Genomic DNA, 6,913 nt, shown 5'->3' with positions numbered 1-6,913 from the left:
CAGGCTCTCCTGCCATTGGGCCCCGTGGCCGGCGACCTCGCAGGGATTGGTCCGCTTGACGTCACTCTCGTGAGCCCGCCCCCAGAGGCCCAGGCTGATCCCACTTTGCAGGGTTGCCGGATTGCCGGCTCCCGGCTGCTGGGCAGCTCCGTGGCCGGCTCCAGGGCTCTGCAGTGAGAAAACATTTCTGGGCCCGGATATCGTTTTTCACAGAAGCACACAGGAGATCAGTTGCAAAAGGAACATATTTGGGATGCAGCTCCCCGTAGCATCCGGGTCACAGGGCAAGTGCCCTAAGGAACGCAGAAGATGGGGACAGAGTAGGGAGCTCCCGTGGAGGGTGCGGGAAAGAGAGTGCTCCTGGCAAAGGGCCTGATTTGTGGCCTCTGGCTCTTCCTGGGAGTGTGACCTGGGGCAAATTATTTCATCTCTATGACCCTCCATTTCTTTGTCAAGTGGACGTCACAATCCCACACCTAATGAGGGTTTCTAATGAAACACTCAACCTGTGTGTGTACACCGTAGCCCTGGAGCGAAGGAGGGACTGTACTGCCTTCCAACAAGCCTACCAGCAACACACCCGAAGTTGGATTTTTTAGTTTTGGTGAGGAGGGGGAATGCATACATGAGGAACAATGGGGTATCTCTGTAGAGGCGTTAGAATTTGTTACCGGATTTGGGTTTATGTAATTGTGGGAAGCATTCAAGAAAGCAAGGCCAGGCACTGTATTGGATGCTGTCAGGAAGTGGGGGTAATTCTATGATTGGGTATCTTAATTCTTAGTAAGAAGGAGTGAACGCTAGATGGAGGCTAAAGCCATTACTGATAAAGAAGCAGCTTGTAGTAGACATTTTTGGTCATTTTTGTGGTTTCAACAATGTTCCTGATCTGTGTTCAGACAAGACTGTGGAGTGGTCTTGTTTTTGTCTTGATCATGGTCATAGAATGGCTTTGTCTGATGTTATTCTGTGAAATTGTTTTTAGTCCACAGAATGTGGTCCCGACGAGCTCATAGCAACATCAAGGACAGTACCCAGATGTCACAGATGCTTTCTCTTTCTCCGTGCTCAGTAAATGATAGTTGTCACTAGAACGTTGAGTCGGAAGTCTTAGATTTGAATACTAATTGCTACTTGTAACCTAGGATTTGCCACTTAACTTCTCAGCTTCTTCAAATGAGCATTTATGAAGCACTTGATATGAGTATGAAACAGTGGAGCATGGATGTTGGTTGGAAAGAAGGTATACAAAATTGAACAGGACACAGTTGCCTAGGAGGACAGATCATATTTTAAAATTGTAGTATACTGTACTAAGTGCTAAATTAGGGGCACATTAGAAATGGGATGGGCAGTGAGAAGAGCCGACTGACCAAGGAATGTTGGTCTGGAAGGGAGAGGTAGAGACCTGACCACTTCCCAAGATCACAAGGGAGAAGAAATGAAATAATCTATGCAAAAATGCTTTTGAGAATTGTAAAGCATGGCATAGTCTTATTCTCACTAAAATAATATCTATTTTTTTCCTAGCTGCATCCACTTTCTAACTGTTTTAGCCAGCTCAGACCCTCTTGTTGAGATAGGAGGAAAATGACCACTTCAGGTGATTGGCCCCTGTAAAATCAAGCAGGTCAAGGTCATGCCCCAAATCTCAGTATCTTAAAATGGCAAATGGAACCTGAGGAATAGTACGGTTCTCCTGCCCATCTCGATCTCCTGCCCATCTTGGGTCACTGGAAAGCTTTACTCCCTGTCATTTTTACTCATGGACAGATTGATGGAGCCATCATCTTAATATCATCACTGGTATCAAGGCAGAGAAAATAGAATATGGTGAATCTGATACCAGCTTTTAAAGATTTCCCCCTAGAAAAGATACATACCACTTCTGCTCACATTTGATTGGTGCAAACAAACCACAAGACCATGTGAAAAAGTGAAATCCTATCATGTACTCAGAAAGAGGAAATAATATCAGCAAATACCTCTAATGACATCCTTGTCCCCAAGGCCATGATTTCTCATGAAAATCAAGAGAAGGGAAAGGCATTTAAGAGATGCTCTGTCTATGGGCAGAAACAATTAGTAGCCAATATATATCCAGGCTTTGCCGTCCCTGCTCTTACACATGGAGAGAGCCAGGCCTTCTTAATTTACTCTCGGCTGCATATCTCTATGTGATAAAAATTGTTATGCAAGCCTTTTTCCTTTTTCCCCCCAAATGATATTAAGTGCTTGAGTATATATTAAGCTAAAGAAGCCTTAGCCAACTGTCAGTTGGAATCTGTCACTCTACTAGGTGCTGTGGATGAAACAAAAAAAGTTAACATACCACAGTTAATTATCAAAGAAATGCCCATTTATTTTTTAGAAAAAGATGAAAATATATGAAAGGAGTAAAAATGATTCAAAACAAAGTCTATGGATATCATCACAGACCAGTAATTGTCATTCACCTACTGCTGTTGTTGCTGCTCATGGGTTCCCACTCAAGCCTTCTTCCCTTAAAGACAGAAATCAAAAATAAAGTCTAGGCACGAAAGGAGGAGTGCCCACTGATTGGGCATAATCTCCCTGACCGTGTTTCTGAAACATGAGTCACCAGGTCTCCAGGAGGATTTTGAATTTTTATGTTTCCAGTTCAGTGAACCTAGAAATTTTAATGTAAGCATATTCTGAAATTGTATTGATGCTTGATATTACCTGTATTTATATTTCTGCTTATGATCACATTGGCTCCAAGTAGAAGTACTTTAATAATGTCAGACTAAAGAGAAAATAAGTGGACTAAATATATAAATGATATGCCCAAGCTAAGTGGAGACCAGACCACGTTCTATCACGTTGTTCAAAATGTTTTGATAGTATTCCAGGAAAAAGTGTGGGAGAATTGAGTCATTACCTGACACGTGAATAGATATACCGAACTCGGAAGGACCCACGCTGTACAGGGCAGTGCCCTTGTCAAGTGGCAAAGCCAAAACAGAATATAGTAGTTACTAGATTTTGTTGATTTCAAGAGGAAAGTGGCTTTTTCACTTCTGATAAAATCAGTAGAGTCAGATGTGATGAAATGACCTTCATTATACCAATTACTACTTAGCAGGTGATTGTCAGTACTGCACTGGTAAGAGTCTAATTATACAACTCTGAGCACAAATTGTTGAAAGGGAATGTAATCCGATCATATGACCTTGATCGATAATATGCCAAAACAGACCTGAATAAGTTTTATCTATCCGAGAAATTCATAACCTGACTTCAGTCCTTGGCTTTTTCACTGTTACCTTGGACGCTGTTGAACAAATTCCTTTTTGAAATGTTTTCTCCCTTTGGGGTCTATGACATGGCTGTATCTTTCTACTACCCTAAGAGCTCCTTCTCAGCTTCCTTGGCGGGCTTGCTTCTCAAACCGTACTATTCCTCAGGTTCCATTTCACATCCTCATGTTCGCAATCACATCCTTACTTGTGACTCAACTACTAATACAGCCCTCACTCCCAAATCTCAAGCTCACTCACTACTCTTGAACTTGACACCCAGAGTTTCCACCTGAGTATTTTTAAAGACCACTGCATAGTTTTAAATGTCCAAAACAGATATTCTCTTCTTATAAATCTTGCAAAGGGACTAAGGATTTCCCTAGTAAATCAGAAATCCCGGCTCTTTCCCTTTGGAGTTTCAAGTTATGGTAACCCTTCTGATGTGCTGGGATGGTTCTAAATGAGCTAAGTGTCAGAATGGACAACAATGGCCCTCAAGAAGAAATCCACCAAAATGATGGTGGTGGTGGTGATGGTGGAGGTGGAGGGAAAGGGCTGGGCTGGTAAGCCAGGCCAATGCCAGGGCCTGTCTGGTCTTAGGGGGAGGTCAATTGGGAACAAAGTAATGATGTTACATCCTGTCCTGACCCACCATCTTGGACCTTGGCGTTCCTCAAGAGAAATGGTTGATTATCTGTCCATGAAAATGTTTGTCACTAGAGTTGTAGTTGGGTCTGTGCAGTGGCTAGGCCTCCAGCCCTCAGGTGTGAGAGCTGGATGTACTGTTTTCTGTATCAGCCTCACAAAAGCAGAAGTGAGAAACATAGGCAGTCAGATCAGACTTCTCAATTTTTTTTTTTTTCTGCATAACAGAAGTAAACAAGACTGACTCATTTGGACAAAGTATGCACCCGAGAGGTCTTACTTTCCAAGGAAGGGAGAGCTCAGAGAATGATGAATGGGCTTCTCATAAATAAAATTTGCTTTATTTATGTAGTAAATTTCGTATGGCTTTATTTTTCAACCACAGCAGGTGAAATAGGATATATGTGAAAGCTTCTAGAACACAGCCTCACACTTGGTGGGTATTCAATGATGTTTGGATTTGAATCTAAACCTTGTTTAATAAGACACACATCCTGCTGTGTTTGATAAATTACAGGGAAGAACCTGGCCACTGCTTCAAGTTGACATTTCCTTCTGTGACCCCACAGAGCAACTGTCATCTTCCTCTCTTAAGAGGAGTCAGTCCCATTTTTAATGGGGTTGGATATGGGAAGGATTTGGAGTTAGCAGAGTCAGTTAAATTCATGCACGTGTGATTCCATGTTTCTAGGATTAGTCCTCCTCCTGTGTCCAGCTCCTTACCCCAGGCCACCATCTTCTCTCATCTGCATTGCTGCAACAGTTTCTCACTTTGGGCACTCCACCTCTCCTCTTTATCTACATACAGCAACAAAGCATGATCATCTTTACATAGATGTAGGAGCACATCATTCTCTTGCCTGAAACCGTTCAATGGCTTCCCTATTGAATTCTGAATAAAGCTCAGCCTCCTTGCTGTAGCCTGAAAGGCCCCAAATTATCTGGCCACTATCCATCTCTGTGCCCCTGAACTCCTTCCTACCATCAGGGTTATTACACTTTTCCTTTAGGCGTTAACTTGAATGTCACCCTGGAGAAGTCTTCTCTGATCATCCTGCCAAACTAGCAAAGTGTGTTCTCTTCTGCTATGCTCTAGCTCAATGGCTTCTTGTTTAAGACTTCACATTCTATATTATTTTATTTATTTGCATGTTTCCCTTTTTTGTCATCGATTCCTTGCACTAGAATTGTAAGCACAGAACCATGACTGACTCATGCAAGACTGTCCACATCTACAGCAGTGGTTGGAACTCAGTAAATCTTTGTCAGATGAATGAAATGAGATGATTTTGTTCAGTGCTCCCAAGTTATGGAATTGTACACAAAATCTGTCCTTGTGAACCACAGAGAATGATTATCTGATACATTGATTTTTCTAAGGGCCTGAGTTTATGACTACATGCATTCTTGCTGAATTACTTAAAAGAAATATGTACCAGAGTATTCAGCAAACTGTGGTTATAAACAATATTCAAATATATTATGTAATAATGATGGAAATGAAAAGGTTTTATTCATAAAACCAGTCTAAAATGTGTAACTTCAAAACTAATTATAATTCAATCTGAAATGTTATTCTTTACCAGAAAAAGAGGAGAAAAAAATGTTCATTCCCACTAGTAATCAAATAAACTCATCTTAGGATAAAATTAAAATGTCATCTTCCACATTCAAAATAGGCAAAGGTTTTATTTTTAAGATAAAATTTATTTGACCAGTCTGAGGCAAAATGAACACACTGTCATACACTGTTGGTGAAAAGTCAGTGGGTAAAGTTTTTTTCAGAAAAATAATGTAACAAGGGTGCCTGGGTGGCTCAGTCGTTAAACGTCTGCCTTCGGCTCAGGTCATGATCCCAGGGTCCTGGGATCGAGTCCCGCATCAGGCTCCCAGCTCGGCGGGAAGCCTGCTCTCCCTCTCCCACTCCTGCTGCTTGTGTTCCTGCTCTTGCTATCTCTCTGTCAAATAAATAAATAAAAATCTTAAAAAAAAAGTAATGTAACAATATGCACTAAAATCATTAATGTTTTGGATCCACATTGTCTGCCCAGCAAGTTCTATTGGTAAAATAATAATGAATTGATAGAGAAATTGAGCTACTTGGATTTTTACAAGGTTGTTTATAATTTGAAAAGTCCTAAATATATAACACTATGTAACTATAGCTATGTTGTATAAATAAAATAATAGAGGAATAGTGCATATATATAATGGTGTATTTAGAAAGGCTATTATACTGAAAATTTAATGAAAATTTTTCATACTATGGCATTGAGACAAAAAGGAAATTAAAAGGAGTATATTGCAATTTTGTTTAAAAAGTGTAAGTATACATGTGAATGCAGAGAAAAAGGCCCATAACATAACATACCAAGTGCTAATAGTAATTATCTCTGAATGATGGGATTACTAACAATTTTTATTGTGTGTTAAATACCACAGACAGTATAATTTCCTGTATTCTCCACATTTTCAACAATGAACACGTATTAATTTATAATCAGAAAACGTTTATTTTTATTTTTTTAAGAGTTTACTGAAAAAGAAACAAGAGAGGGAAATGATTTAAAAAAAAAAACCCATGCAAAATCACCTATATTTGTTACAAAGCTTTAGGAAAAAAACCCCTCAGGACTTCTCAAAAGTTGATTCTTTTCCAAGAAGTGCTACAAGCTTCACAGTTGAATCAGCAACCACATGGCAAACTGACATCCTGGGCCTGTCGCAGGTGGTCCAAGGTAAGACAGGATGGAAGCCAACTCCTGACAGATAATCAAGAGTTCTTTCTCCGGAAAAGTTCCTTGAGAAGGAGAAATAACTAACTGTTGTGGAATGAATGGAGGAACCAGGGTGAACTTTTGGGTTGCCTGGGCCAACCTCTTGAAAACCAGAAGCATACAACAGTGGAGACTCAAAGAACATGAAACGCTCTAGTCCAAACCTTTAACTCTACCCATAAGACAACTGAAGCGAAAGTGAGTAATTGCGTTATTCTTCCCACACTG

The sequence above is a fragment of the Mirounga leonina genome, unplaced genomic scaffold (assembly GCF_011800145.1).
Source record: "Mirounga leonina isolate KUSES-001 unplaced genomic scaffold, KU_Mleo_1.0 Mir_127, whole genome shotgun sequence".
NCBI classification, from domain to species: Eukaryota; Metazoa; Chordata; class Mammalia; order Carnivora; family Phocidae; genus Mirounga; species Mirounga leonina.
This window is presented reverse-complemented; position numbering follows the sequence as displayed.